The 15,618-nt window shown below is 39.0% G+C and overlaps 1 protein-coding gene across 5 annotated transcripts in view; it reads left to right on the forward strand.

The window, feature by feature from the left end:
• Positions 1-15,618, forward strand: part of FARP1 (FERM, ARH/RhoGEF and pleckstrin domain protein 1) — a 200,819-nt gene that overhangs the window by 39,453 nt on the left and 145,748 nt on the right. The gene's annotated exons all lie outside the window — the stretch shown is intronic.

A 15,618-nucleotide genomic window follows, 5' to 3' on the forward strand; every position in this document is an offset into this window, starting at 1 on the left:
CCAGTTTCATACAATCTATCTAATGATTTTAACATGCCATGCTTACACAATTAACATGAAATGTGGTTGAACACTGCTGCTGTTATGGAAGTGTACTGGAATGTATATTTTTCAAAGTCTTCGGGCTTCAGTGAATAGGAAAGTGGAAACCTGAGTTCAAATTTCATCCTTTGTTACTTGCATTTTCTGTAGCTATTTTCATGCCTTCATATGCTCAGATTTCCCTTCTATAAAATGGAGGATCACCAGCAAGATACAGAGGTCTTAGACATACAGTGCCCTAAACTGTATGTTTAGGGAAAACTGTTACCCCTGTATTAACATGAAGGAATTCTGCTTTTGAAAATTATAATTTAAAAAATGTTTATTATGTTTTTATGGCCTGCCTATGAGGTTTTGTTTGTCTGTTTTCTATGTGTACATGCAGATGGTTTTTGATCTGCTCTCTGCTTCTCTTTGTGATCCAACTGCAGCTATGTGTTCAGTCTCAGATTTTGTTTTAGTGGAAGGTAAATTCTCTGGGCAGGCAGGTTATGGGTGAACTGAACTGCCATCAAGTGAAATGCCCATGTATGTAGCAACTTGTTACACTTGTGTACCTTTCACAATCCCTGTCAAATATCCATAGCAAACAGTCTTTAGGTAAAAAACAGTCTTTAGATAATGGTTGCAGCTCAAAAGTGTCGTTGTAGTTTAAACCATCCAACACTGATACTATTTTGGTGCTCTTTTATATGATATAAGTATCTCTATTATTCCAGAGACAAGTTTGGGGGTTTTTTTAACCCATCTGTAGATACTAATTCACTGTATTTTGAAAAATGAAAAAGATGTGCAGACATTTCTTGATTAGGTCCATTTAATTAAATTGTTTAGAAGAAAATATAAGATTATGTGGATGCAAAGCACCCTGTAACTCCAGCTTTGCTTCTGGGAGTTTGAGAAAACAGTATTTTTTGGCCTTTAATATTAGAAGATATCAACATTTCATTTGTTTTTAACTTCAGCAACACCTGAAAGACCTGGGGATATAAACAATTTTCTGTTGCGATCACTTCAATATGATTGTTTTCAGAGACTTTTATTTCATAACTATCACTATTCAAGGAAAGCCCAGTAGGTTTGAAAGTCAAATCTTGTGGTAAAACATGCAGGATGCTTAGATACAAAATCTTTTACAGCAAATCTTTTGTAAAGCCTTTTGTCTTTAACATATGCATAGTCAAATGGAGGAATACATGGTGTTTTCAGTCTGCTCTAAAAGACATTAGTTGTTTTAGTCCCATCTCACAAAAATGATTAAGTTTTGATGCATCTAAATTGAGGTGTTTATTCATGTTGGAAACCCCATGTTCCTATTTATAAGCTTCATGTTTTTAGCCAAATTGGTGCAGTATGCACAGAAAAGGAAAGTGATACCATTTCAACAAAATATTTTAGGAGCAGCAAGTGTGGCCGTGGGCAGAAGACATTAAACATACATGCCTAAGCACATCTGTGGGTTTGCTTTTCAGGGGAGAATTAAAGGCTTTTTGCGTGGTTGAATATCTGAACTACGCTTCCCAAAACCTGAGCTGCTATGATTATGAAAATAACTTTGCAAATATGATACAAGTATAAACTGAGAAGGATTTGTGTTTCCTACAATTTCAGGAATTTTGCTGCACAAACCTTTCTGTGTTAGCAAATGAGCCATGCTTTGGGTGCTTTTATTGATGCTTGTAGTGTGTCTTGTAGGATGGTATAAAGTTTAATGATGCCAGTTTATTATTTTCTCATGAAGTCTGCATAAAAATGGAAAGAGATGCTGGTGCTACTTCCTCCTGAGTTTGGGGGAAGTGGTAGGGTAGTTGGGACTGTTCATCTGTCTGATCTTACCTCTGTGCTACTCTTGTTATACCTTAAGCACCACCACCCCATTAGCTGTAAGACCTTATCTATGTAGTATTTTTATTGGGTTTGTTATTGTTTTGTTTGAAAATTGTCGTGGTTTTAGGTTTTTATTCTGTGCTTGTTTATTTTTTCTTGTTTATTGAATTTTGGTTTGGTTTGTTTCTAAATTATATTCCAGGAGACATGATTCAATATCCTTGCTCTTAAGCAACCCCTTTTCTCACATTGCATACAGATGACTTGTTACTATGAGTGCCAAATCCATCAGATTTTTATGTCTGTTCTGTATATAACAAAACAGGAGGAAAATATGACCTACTTCCATTACCCCTCAGTGCTGCTGCTCTTTGGGCTGTTTAAAAGTAAAGTAACTCCAGTGCCATTTGAGTTTCTCAAGGAATATTATTCTTTAGGTGTTAGTACTTTGATGCCATAAAATCATACCATGTTTGGCTCACTGTATTACTTCTCACAAGAACAAAACTCCAAATGAACAGAAAAGAGAGAAGAGACATCCACATGCCTATATATGGACCCGTAAATTATATTTTTTTTAATCGGAAAAACCCCATATAGTATGTGGGGAGAGTTTGTATGGGAAACTTAAAAATAGAAGCCACAATGAAGGCCTTTTTATCAGTTGTTGTAAATGGAATATTGTAAAAGAAAGGGATGCATAAGAAAAAATCTTCTATGCTGCTTGCTGTTAACAAACAGTATTTTCTTGAAGAATCTTTCAACATTCCTGTATTCCAAAAAGCTAGTGAAAACTTAAATAGATAATCCTGGATCCTTTTACACACATTCATTTAGCAGGTTGGGTACACATGCTTGAAGGAGGGAGGGGAAAGGTAGGCATTGCTATTAAAAAAAAAAAAAAAAAGATTACATGACTTTGACTTTGTATTTCCTGCCTTTAACATGTAAGTAAAGTATAAAATTCTTCAGTTATCTTTTTTGAGCACATTTTTATCTCTTCAGCTATGAGAAGACAAATTATGTAGAACATCCTTCCCTCTTTTAAGTTATTCAGCATTTTGTGACTGAGTCTCTGTATGTTTAGTTTTTTGTCTGCCACAAACTCTCAGACAAGAACTGGATGTCAGCTACAGTTGGAGATGATTAGTGCCTGAAAATCAGGCCATGAGTCAAGAGGTCATGACCTGTTGGTCATGATGTTGCATGCAAGTGTGGAATATATTTCTCCCCTGTTTTTTGTTTCTAATTTCCACTTTGGCTGTATTTACTGACAAATTGGTTAGATATGCTAAGTGGAGACTGCAGAGGTCCCAAATACAGCGTTCTGTTTCAGCCAGTGTTAGGCTGACTTATGTGATAGAATGAGCAAATACATTTTCTTTCTGCTAGGTGAGAGGACGACAGCTTTAGCTAAAATTATTAATAGGAAGGAGGAAGAACATTTTCCACCTGTGTGCACACAATGATAATCATATATAGAGGGTTCTTGGGCATTTTGAAAGGTTGACATGTCAACCTGAAGACTTGCAAAACCCCACACTGCAAAACAGAGGTTGTGTATTACATAATAGAAAGTGAAGATGTACAGTTCTGTACTGCTTGATTTTCCTCTGCCTTTATTTCTCACCTAAGGTAGTTGAAAGAGAACAGGATTGATTCCATAAAGCCATAGCAAACCTTAGATTTTCATATATTTGTTCTGATATGATCTCCCCTATAGATTCAAAGCAGTTTAAGTGAAAATGAAATACAGTTTTTAAAGAACAGTAAAAATAGCTGATGATTGCATCTACTTCAGATCCTTCTGGGGAAAAAAAACCCTTTCATGTTTAGTGTCTGCCATTTATATTATATTTACTTTTATAGTTGTTTCATTGCCTGAAGTAATCTGTTTTAAAACTGCTCCTAGGTGCAGAGTCAGTGTAGTTGCTGTCTGGGTGATGCTGAAGACAAGACTGATTCTCTGGTTAGGCTGCCAGGATGATTTGGTGACTCAGACCAGGTTTGACCTGACTGATATGGTGCTTGCTGCTGATCATGTCCTGCTCTCTGAGTGAATGAAGCTGATGTGACTGGGATGATATATTGATGCTAAATAGCAATTAAGAGCTGTTTCTTTTTGGCATCAAAGGTGAGATCAAAGTATGTCACAGGAGGTTAGGCTTCTTCTTTTGGTTAGGATCCGATCTCTTTAATTAAAACCAAACCAAAGTCTTCTTTATTGTGTCTGCAAGAGAATATTTGCTTCCTTTCTGTAGCTGTCTTTTGGAGGGACCAAAACATGCTTGCCTGTCCAATTACTCAAGTTTATTAAACATCTGTTTTCTGTATTGTGTCAATTTCCTTTCCCTTTGAATATATTCAAGCTTTGTGAAATATGCAGGGTTGGAAAATCCCATCTGCTTTGGGGGATTAACACGGGTTTCTTAAGCAACAGGAGTCCCTTAATAGAAAGCAGGGTAAAGGTGTAATCCTCTGTAAACATCACTTGTAAACATTTCATTTCAGTTTGCTCTTCTCTTGGAAGAGAAAAGCTTCACATTACTTGAGAATACAGAATAAAGACCAAATGGTCTTGGATCTACAGCTATTTATCGTCCACTGGAGTTTGGATGTAGTACCTTGGCAGGGAATTTCTCTGCCTCAGTCCCAAATTTTTCAGAGAGAAGGACTTCATAATCCTCTGGGGGGGTCTGTTTCTTAAGGATTATGTTCTGGGTGAGTTTTTTTTTTGTTTGGCTGGTTTTGTTTGTTCATGCAGTCATATGGTAGTGGTTCATATTCCCTTTGTGGGGAAAATGTTGTCTCTTAACTGTGCTCCCACCAGCTTCAAGCCAAAATGTGTGCCAGGAAAAGCTAAATATTAGAAAGTCTCAATAGTTAATAACAAATATTACATGTGCTTTCTTATAAATTTCCACAAGTGCTGTGTTACCTATTAAATTCAAAATTTCAGCCACAGTTTTATAAATGTTTGAATTATTTTCTTTTACATTTGTGGGTAATGATAACTGCCTTGTCTAGGTATTTACATCTGTCCTCAATATGCAGTTATAACCAGTGAGATAAACAATTTATTAAAAAGAGCATGAGACAGCACAGCAATACAGAAAAGTGAAATAGTGTTTTATGCTTTCTTAGCCAGCTTCAACTTCAGTTCAATTATGAATTGCTTTTTTTTCCAGCTTAGGAAGTGAACAGCAGGTCAAATGTCAGTTATTCATCAGTCTGAGACTTTCTTTTCTTCTCGTGCCTGAAATTATTTGGCCATTGCTGTCAGACTATTTCCAGTGAATATCAAGCACTTAAATATTCACTAATTGTCACGCCAGCTCTGCTTGGTCTTCTGAAATTACAAGAAAAGTGATGATTTTTTTTTTTAACCCTAAAACACATCAGTTGTATTTTTCTTAGCATAATATTGTTAGAGGCTACCCAGTAAACTGATTTTTGTTGACAAATGTTTAGAATGTCTTTGTTGAAAGACAGGGTATTTTAGTGATGTGTGTTAATAATTTATGTGCTTTTCAAAGTGGGAGAGAGAATAATCCGCAAGCAAACTTCTGTAACCTGAGGCAGCAGACTGTTTAAACTGCTGGTTTCTTTGTGAAGATTCTGTAGAATGAATAGAATAAGTGGGAATGTAATTTTAAGTGCCAACAAATCCAGTCCATTCTCAGACTAGATTGATATATTTGAAGATATCTGGGAAATGCATGTAATTTTCTTGAATGAATTAGCCTAACTTGTAATCATGGAAAGCTTCTCAAGTATTGCCTTTTCACCTCCCTTGCTGAGCTGACTCACCAAGTCACGCAGCAGAGTGTGAGCCAGCTCAAAGCAGAGGATGGAGCTGGCTCAGGAAGGGCAGCTGTGGATGCAGAGGAGTTGTGGGAGCGTTTGTGAACTCTGCTGCCCTGACTGAAGGGCTCAGTGAAATGATGCTGGTAATTTTGGTAGTAGTGTCTGTGCCTGTAAGTTGGTTTGCACTGTACTGGGGAGACTGAATGGATGATCTGTGTAGGGAGCATGGGCATCTCCCCAGTTACAGGGCATTTCCTTGGGCCACCTGTTTGGAGGTGACAAATGTCCAAGGAACAGTGGGAGCTGTTTCCCATCTCTCCTTTTCAAACTGTACATGTGTGGGTGTCCAGTGGTACAAACTCTGATTTTGCTACCTCTGCGTTTTCCTGTTCCAGGGGTGATGGGAGGGATGTTCTGCCTCTGGTCAGAGGCAGGAGGAGAGCTCAACTGCTTCTTGTGTGCATCCTTCCCCTGAGACTGAGGTTCACCTCTTCCATCCTTGAAATTTTTAAAAGCTAGATGTCAGAACCCCAGCTAATCATTTTCATCCATACTAGGGTGAGAGTAGGGTACATTGAACAGACTGCTCATCATGCCTGTCTCAAATGTGTATTTTAGGAGGAGATTAATTGCTCTCTGGAGGTGCTTGTATATCCCTAATGTTGCTTTTTCTGTTCTAATAGTAACAGGAAATCATAGTCTCATTTAGGTCAGAGAAGGACTTTAAGATCTTTGAGTCCAACTGTATTTATGTATCCTTTAACTATAAAGCAGTATCATACAGCTTAGAAGGAAAAATACTGTGATATATTATTTGTAGATACAGTGTAGATGTGGATCCCTCATACCTGAAACAGATAAGCTGGATATCAAGATAAGGAACATCCTTACCACCTGCATGCAGTCAAATGACATTGATATAATGGTTGTCATCATCAATAAAACCAAGCAGAATCAGCAGCCAAGTTCTAGTTCAAATTGCTTGGTTTTGTTCACTTGCTTGATTTTGTCATTTGGTACCTCTTGTTCATTCCTTTATTGGCACAAGAACATGCCCCCTTATATTGGTTATCCTTTTTGTTCTCTTCCTCTCTGCAGCTCCTTTGGAACTGCTGGTTCAATTCCTTCCTATTGGTATTCTCCAAAGAAACAGGAGACAGCAGTGGAAAGATGCATTAGTCCTGGGTGTATCTCCTGGGGCCTTACCCAGCTCCATTCTGTGGTGATGTCCTTCTCAGTGCAGTATCAGGTCTCTCTGTTACACGCCACGTGCAGTGCTGCACAGGGGAGAAAGTGCTCATCACCTGGAAGGGCTGTATCTACAGTCAGAATTAGGGATGCTTTCTGCAATGGCATAGTCACATTCTCATTCATACTCAAACTTTCAGAGTGGGAGGAAATATCCAATTTTTACCTAAGATAATTTGTGGTGTGAAAGTGAAATTTGACTAGCTTAAAATTATCTAAAGAAACCTTTATAGCTAGGATGCAGTGATTAAGCAGTGTGTCTTATCTTGGTACAGGATAAAGGCCTCCACCAGTTCCCAGATTTAAAAGCCTTCAGAAACTTATTAATATGCTGCTTACCTGTAGACTTATCTCCACTGCTCCAATGAGCTGCCTCCACCTGGCTGTGATTACAATACACATGCACAATTAAATGTTGTCTTTTGCATGCCAATGTGTAAATCACATAAAATGCATGGCTGAAAATGTCTGCCAAAGCTTTTGTGTGTATCTGAATCAGGCTACCGTGTTACAATCATTCTTGGATAAACATGTCAATTTTTGAATAAAAAGTGATGCATGAGGCACACATCAAGTGCCAGATAACTCAGCAAATACAAACAGCAGTTGCAGAAGTAGATTACAATATCTCCTTTTCTTATCCCATCCCCAAAATGGAGGCTTTGATAGAAATTGCACCAACATAATGCTGCCAGAATATAAATAGCAAATGGAGAATTATGACTTAGTGCCAGTTTGCTTTTTGATGGCCTGTTGGCAGATGCAAATATTCATGCAGAGCACAGCAGCAGGGAGTTTTTCTTCTCATTTCTTTCACTGTTACCTCCTCACCTGGTTTTCTGGTTGAACCTGCAGTAATTGCTTCTTTTTTTCTTCAGTTTGCCTTGCTTTTATAATTCTGGTCTTGTTCTCATGCCATTATATTTTCATACGGTTCTTATTGAATTTACAATTATCTCCATTTAGTAGATAGTGGAGTACTATGTATTTGTGTGTAGATGTTGCTTAGCATTCAGGGGCTAGTTCTTTCTGCATAAAGGGGGACCTTTTGCTCTTCAGTGACTCTTCATATTTCATTGCTTCATTCCCTGGTGCAGAGGCTCAGTTTTATTCCCTGCTGTCATCAGAGTTTTGTCCTTTCTTAGTAAACATTCACCTTTGTATCCTCTGTGGGGACAGGTCTAAGCATAGGTCCTTGTAGAGCTCTCTCTCTGGTCTTTTGCAAGGAGGACATTTGGGCAGAGCAGCAGGTCCTGGATTTGGAGTGACTGGGATTTAGGGAACACCTTGCTTTCTGCTTGCTGGCAGGGATGAGCAGGATCCTCATCCACTTTCCATTGTCTCTGGTTGATTTGAGTTACTGGACATAAGCTGGGTTACATTATATGGTGATATCATCCAGGAGTCTCTCTGAGAGGGCTGCCTTTTGAAATGAATCTCAGATACAACCATTTTGATGAACAGAATTGAAATAAGAGGAATTTTGCAGAATTAATTAAGGTAATACATGCAAACTGATGTAAAAGAGAATGCTTTGTCAAAGCTTTGATATAAAGATGCAGGTCAGCAAATATAAAAGGACATTATCAAGTAGTTTTTATTACTGGATTCACACAGAGTAGCTCTGCAACCAGAAGTGTATGTAGCTCAGTAATCTTTGCTCTTAGATGTTCCAGAGTAATTCAGAAACACCTCTGCAGTCAATGATAAACGTGGTGGCTGGCAAAGGACAATGGTTTTCATGAAACCACTTGTATACTCACAGCATGATACAGAGTGGAAGGGACTGTGCAAGTAGTCCGGTCTAGCTCTTGGCTCAAGGCAGGGCCAGCAGTGAGCAGATGGTCCCTAAGAAACATTTAACTGTAAGAATTGAGGACTGATGTGTTCTTCTTTTACTTTGAGAGCCTTAGTTGGATTTCAGAGTCACCAGCTGAAGATCTGACACTTTTAAGCCCATGACTTCTAGATCTGAGATAGAAACTGTCAAGTTTTCTGTATGGCAAATGAGTATTTGCCATGCAGCCATATCTGTGGGCTTCTAAAGGAAATGAGGCAGTAGTCATTTTATAAATGAGAGATCTTACTTATGTTCTAGAGTTTGTCAGATCCTTCAGCTTTTCTTCATAGATTTTTACTTCATGTCAAAGTGTGGGTACGTGTGCTTTGAAAGATTATGGGAGATTCTAAAAATAAAATTCAAGTGAAAAGCAAACGCTTCAAACGGCTGATTGTGTCACAACATACTCAACTCTGTGACTTTGCCAAAATCTCAAGAAGAGCAAGGTAGAAATAGCAAGCTGCAGGAGAGCATCTTTTATGAACAGGAGAGACTTTAATAACTGCATCTACTTTAAAAAAGTCAGCAAACCCTTCTGAAGATCTCATGAAAACCTGAATTCACACCAACTTTGGAAGAGCTAAGTTTTCAGACTTTTTTTCATGTGAAGCCATTGGATTGCTGTTATTAGAGAAGTAGAATTAGAAGCAGGTAATCCTTTTGTTTCTCCTAGATAGGTAGGCTGAGTAGAGCCATTGCCACTTCTTTCTGTATCTGTTCCATGAAAGGAGTAACTTTGAGCAGATATATATGCCTTTGTAACTTTGAACAGGTATGTATGTATACCTTTCAGTGGAAAGGTCACTTCTCTGCAGAGCATTTGAGATCTGTGCTGCTTATGTTTCATCACAGGGAAGATCATATACACACAACTTAGCCAGGAGAAGTGACCAAAGGTTACTGAGGAAACGGTTCAGCATTTCCTTGGGCTGAGAGAACAAGTCTTTGAGGGTCAGCTAACGCTGTTGTTGCTTGTTTCACTGGAATGATTGATTTCCTGTATAGGTACAGCTGTGAAGTAAATTCCAGGTATGTTTTGGTCATGGTGGGGATATTTTTGTGTGTGTGGGGGCTTTTTTTTGTTTGCATTGGGTTTTCGTTTGTTTGTCTTTTCTGGTGGTTTTTTGTTTTTAATTTTTTATTCCTTTTTTATTTTGCATTCAGCTTCTATTTAGGATGCCATGGGGGAAGAAAAAAACCAGAGCTCAGGTCCTCAGCAGTAGTGTTTTACTGTGAGTTAAACTGAAGGTTAACTCCTTCAGCACTCAGCATTAATTCACTAGCTACTGCCTGTTAAATACTTGAAAATGAAATTTGTTCATCTGAAAATAAAGCAACATGAAAGGATGAAATAACTAAAATAATTAATGCAAACTGATTTTTTAAAATCTGTAGATAGCTTAGGTATTAATGTTTAAATTTCAAATTAGCTAGACATTTTAACAGAAGATGCTGGCTAATTTTACTATGAATTACGATTATTTCTGAAGATAAATAACTTGTCCTCCTCTCTTGAAGCCATGTCATACTACTACAAGTACCTACTCATACTCAGGTAATCCATTTGTCCTTTGTAGCCATCAGATCCTCACATTGATATCTCCCAGGTGAACAGGTGTCACCAATTTTCACTGTTTTCCTCTGTGGGCATTTGAAGGCCCCAAAGACTGGCTCGTGATTGTGCAAATTCATTTGAAAAGGTTGTGCATGTGGAAGGCCATAGCACATCAGTGAGTTCCCTTCTTGTAGGAATGGTCCATGAATTCCTGGGCACTTGCTGCCATCAGCTGAAAACCACTGCACTGGGGTATGAAGTGCTCGGGTGTGTATATAGCTCTGTACCTCAGCATATAAGTTGTTTTTAACTCTTCTTCTTTTGGCACAATTGTAGACTTATAGCCCTGAAAAGCATTGTAGGACCAAGTGGAGTGCCCTCTCTGTAAAGAAAACGCCTTTGCCTTCACTTTCAGACTTCAGTCCAGGAGTGGGTTTCTTTTACATTCCTTTACTGGCATCTAAGAAGACCAGAGAGAGAGAGCTGGAGCCCAAGGCCCATGATTTCCATGTTCCTTAGCTGTTGGCTGGGTTTCTGGCTGTGATTTAGGCTGCTCTGAGGAGAGCTGACTGAGCTATGGCTAGCTCTGAGCAAGGGCTCATCCTGACCTGTGAGGCAACGTGTCCATTTCTGGATGGGGTTGGAGTTGATCCTTTGTCCTCTTTTACTTGCAACTGTGAGGATACAGCCAACAACTGTAAGGATACAGTACATCTATAAGGATAGCCCTGGGGTACAGCTGAAGGTGTGGCAACATCTTCTAGCATGACAGATAGTAAGCTTGTTGGCTTTTTTTCCTTCTTGCTTTTTTTCTGTTTCCTTGACCCTTGCTGATAAAATCATTTCATGGAAATATAAATACTGCACTAAGAAAGGCTGGCTTAACATTTTGTCTCCCAACCTGTCACAACCACTCACTCCTCTGCCTTTCTCTCCTTATTCCCCAGAGCCCCTTTTGGATTTGCTGATGCCTCCTATCTCCACATTCTTTCTTGTAACAGAAAGTTCTAGCAGTTTGCTTCTTCTTTTATTTCCTCTAAATGGATGAAAGTAATATTAATCTCAGCTTTGTAAGGTTTGAACTATTCTGTTTAAACTGCATCACAGAAATGGGCCAGTTATTATTATCTGTGATGATTGTGTTTTGGTGATTGACTGACTAGAAGAAGGTGAGGTGAAGAAGAAGGATTTATTTAGAAAATGGCAAGTCTGCTTTAGGGACAGATCAAGTGCAGACAAGAGAATGATGGGAAAAGGGTGGGATAGGTGGGAAAAACGAGCCTCTGAAGATGCAGAAGTATAAAAAAACCTCAGAGTAGGAGGAAAGCATTGTGCTGGACTTGTACAAATCTCTGACTTACCTGAATTCATTTTTTTGGTCTGTACTTAAACACTAGAGGTCTGGTGCTTTTGTGTCCTAAACATCACAGCGTGGCACAGTTACATGAAGGAAGAGCACTAGAAATCAACAGTGCAGTCTCTCAGAACCCTCACTTGCTCCTCCTTTTAATTGCCACCTATTGATGCTTACATACAGCAGAAAGTTAATGATGCAGCTCGTAGAAATTACTGCAAATTGCAAGTCCGTTACATTAACATGATTAATTTGAACTCAGAGCTGTACCTAAGATTCTGCTAAGGCACAGTTGCGTATTAGAGCCATAAAGTTGTATGTGCAGCCATAACATAACTGCCTGCTCCTTTTAATTGTATTTGGCATTATCAATGTTGATGTCAGGAGAATGATCTTTTAAGAAATATACTGAATCCAAATTACAATCATCTAAAATATATTTGAGTGAAGAAAACACCTTCATTAAAAATACCCAAAGTCGCCAGCTCAGCACAGGCCATTTCACATATCCCAAGACAGTGGAGAGTTGACTTCCAAAGTGGAACCTAAGTGGTAAATTTAACAGTAAGGTGGTGTAAATCAGCTTATGTCAGTTCCATTGCTTTTAAATATTGCAAGCTGCAGCAGTTTAAAAAGAAACTTAGGCTTCTGAAAATGCAAGTGATCAACAAAAGAGTGATTTGGGGTTGTTTTAATTTTGGAACCTGTTTGTTTGAGAGGCAGTTTAATGTTCTGAGTTCTCAGAATGGAGGAAGATTGGGAGATTTCTTTTCTCACCAGGCACTTCCTGCCACAGCTGCTTGAGTGAGTTCATCTACTTGGCTTCACATCTGTTCATTGCCTCTCTCCACTGCCCCCATCTTCACACCAGAGCAGGAGCCCTGTGGCTCTCCTGGCCCCTTTTTCCCATTCCAGGGCTCAGCTTCTCATTTCCTAGGCTCCTGCCCTTATTCCAGCGTGTTGCCAGCTGCCAGGGAAGAGCTGCCTGGGATGCTGATTATTTATTGCTTGCTGTGTGAGTGCTGACCCTTGGGCAGCAGAGAGAGGAGGGTGCAGGGTGGCATCTGCAGGACAGGCTGTCTCTAGAAGGGCTGGGAAATGAGGCAGAGTGAGTAGCTGGAGCAAGTTTTCCAGCATCTGACTGAAATGACCAACAAAGTGATTCCAAATTACTGGAAAGGTGGGCTTCCTGCTGCCATGGCAACAGAAGTTCCAGTGCTGACTGAATTTGTTATTCATTAAGAAAACAAGGTAAGAATTGGCAAGTCCTACTTACTCTTCCACTATTTCATTTTCATTTTCTTAATGATAAAGTGTTTGAGATAGAGTCTTTGAAAGAGAATATTCATGTTTAAAACAAAATTGGAGATCTTTGGTTTTCTTGCAGTCTTTTTAAGAGAATGGAAATGTTTTCACCTTTGATACAAGAAAGCTTTTGTTGAGCCAAACTTGAGCTAAGTATGATGAGAAGACAATAAAACATGTAAGTAGCTTGAAGATTTTTCAGATTTGCATGAACTTTCGTCTGGTGAGCCTTTGTCCTGGAAAGAAAATATTTGGCTTAAAGGTTAAGATGAATTAGGTGACTTTTGATTGTCCAAAGAATGAAGGCTGTGTTTGTACCCTCATTCCTGTTTCTTTGCATATGGTTCTTTCATCCATTCAGTCTGTGCTAGTCAAGGAGGAGGGCTGTTTGAAGAAGGCACTATAGAGCGCTCTGTCTCTCATCCAGCAACAGCTGAATACTTTATGGAAGTATATTAAGTCCTTGACAGGAGAAGGTAGCCAGCTGGCTGCTGCAGCAGGATATTCTTGTTCTCCCTCACAACTGAAAAGGAGGAGTTGGCAGAGTGCCTGCTGAGCTTGCTGGGGAAGAGTAGAGGCACAGACTCTTGCAGTATTTTAACTAGGTGGGCTGTTAACCAAAAAAATAAGAGAAGAAAGCACACATTTCAAGTCTGTCCAGGCCACCAACTGGAAAGTGGTAAAGGGCTGACTCTAATATGAATAATTACCATCCAAGAGTCTCTGTGCTTTGGGATAGCTCAAGAATGTGGTTACTTTAAGGTTTGAGGCAAGTGAAGTAACTACACTGGTGTTAGTTCAGCATGTGGAGTGGTGATGCCTCACTGGTTAGAATAGTGCTCTGACAGTTCTACAAAATTTGGAGTCTGGACATAATTTGATTGTCCTTTCTTGTCCTTATAAATACAGCTCAAGTCAAAATGTCTGTGTGGGTCACCAAAAAATATATTGAAAAGAAAGGAATTCACGTTAAAATTGGCAAATTCAGGAAAGAGAGAACACAAGAACAGTGCTTGCCGTTTCATTAAGGCAAGTTTTGAAACAACATGAAACAGTATCCAGTCAATCATCCATTTCCAAAAAGCAAGCAGGTGAAAACAGCCTTAAGGCACAACCAATTAGCACAGAAATAGGTGTGTATTTTGGGTGTGGATGACCAAGTGTGCTGAGGTACAGGTATTTGAAACAAAACAAGCCTCAGGTCATTGTTTTATAGTCTGTTCTTCCTTGTATGCTTCCTTTAATGAAGTCTCCCAGGAAATGCTGTGTGGATGCTCCATTGACTGATAAGTGGAGCTTCTTCTTTAAGCACTGAAACTGGTGGTCCAGGAGATGTTTTCAGTAATGTAATGATAGAATCCTGATCTCTTATATGGATTCAGAGGACAAATCAGATCTAGGTTCTGTGTTTGTAAATGCACTTCAATGACCTCCACTGTATTTTGGAGCAGACCTTCTTTGGTTTTTTCCATGATTGCTGAAGATAAAGATATTAACATTAACTAGTGAGGCCTGTATGGATTTTTGGTGATGCAGTTTTGCGTGCTTAGAAAGTATTTGAAACAAACATCATAGAGGTTCAACATTCAACATGCACTGAGATTATATAGCTCTTTGATTACACAGTCTTACTTACCTTTGATGTCCAAGATCCAGGTCACCGTTTATGAAGATAACTAAATATTCACATGGTCTGGACTGACCTTTGAAAAGGCAGGAAATACTGCTGTGAATTGCTTTCCCCTAATTTACTTTTGATAGATCTCATGGGTAGAGTTGGAAAAAACACTTGAATGCTGGTATCAGTTTATTCTCCCTTCCCAAACTGGCAAAATTAAATAAAGCTCTCATTCCTTTGTTCACAGTCAATCATATGTGTTAAAATAAAAGCAGCCTAACACCACACTCTTTTGATCCCAAAATGAACTAGTTACAGCTCCAGTGTAAGATTACAGGTTAATATAATAGGTGCTGGATTTAGTGCTATCTTATTGTCCACTTCACAAAATTAGGGTTATCTGGCAGTGTTTGATGCAAATAACCAGTCTGCCTTAAACACAAAAGAATCTTACAGAGCTGTGTGTGAACTGTGTTGTACATTCATCTGAAGTCTGTTTTTCCTTAACTTCCATTAGCAGCAATTGTAGTCATGCTGGGAGTAATTAAAAATATGGGAACATTTAATATATAAATGTAGATGCATGATGTAGATGTAACTACTAATTGAGATGTTGAATGTAACTCCTCGCTTCTTGTCAAGCATCGTGTGTAGTCTTTGCTTGCAGGTTTATTTTGCAGCTTGCAGCCCCACTTGAGTTGCTCATGGAGCTCCTCAGGCAAAGGCTGCAAAGAAGGTTGGGAATTTATTGTGCTTTTTCAGTTGTTCAGAGAAGAGGCAATGGATACATCTCAGGTTTCTCTTAGCAAGGTGAAGGAATTTCAGTCCTTGTTTTTAGACTTGCAACTGCTTGAGGCTTCAAAGGCCTGAAGCCTATGTGTGAAAGAGGAACACATACCCCTGCTAATCTTATGTTAACGTAAACTGAAGGGTTGAAATCCCTCTTGTAAGAAAGCAGCTGCAGTAGCAGAGAGGCCATTCAAAACACATGCATTCACTGCTCTCACAAGCAGGTAGTGCAT

This window comes from Melozone crissalis, unplaced genomic scaffold, assembly GCF_028551555.1.
Source record: "Melozone crissalis strain CALT ecotype California unplaced genomic scaffold, PUWL_Pcris_2 ptg000013l_1, whole genome shotgun sequence".
Lineage (NCBI taxonomy): Eukaryota > Metazoa > Chordata > Aves > Passeriformes > Passerellidae > Melozone > Melozone crissalis.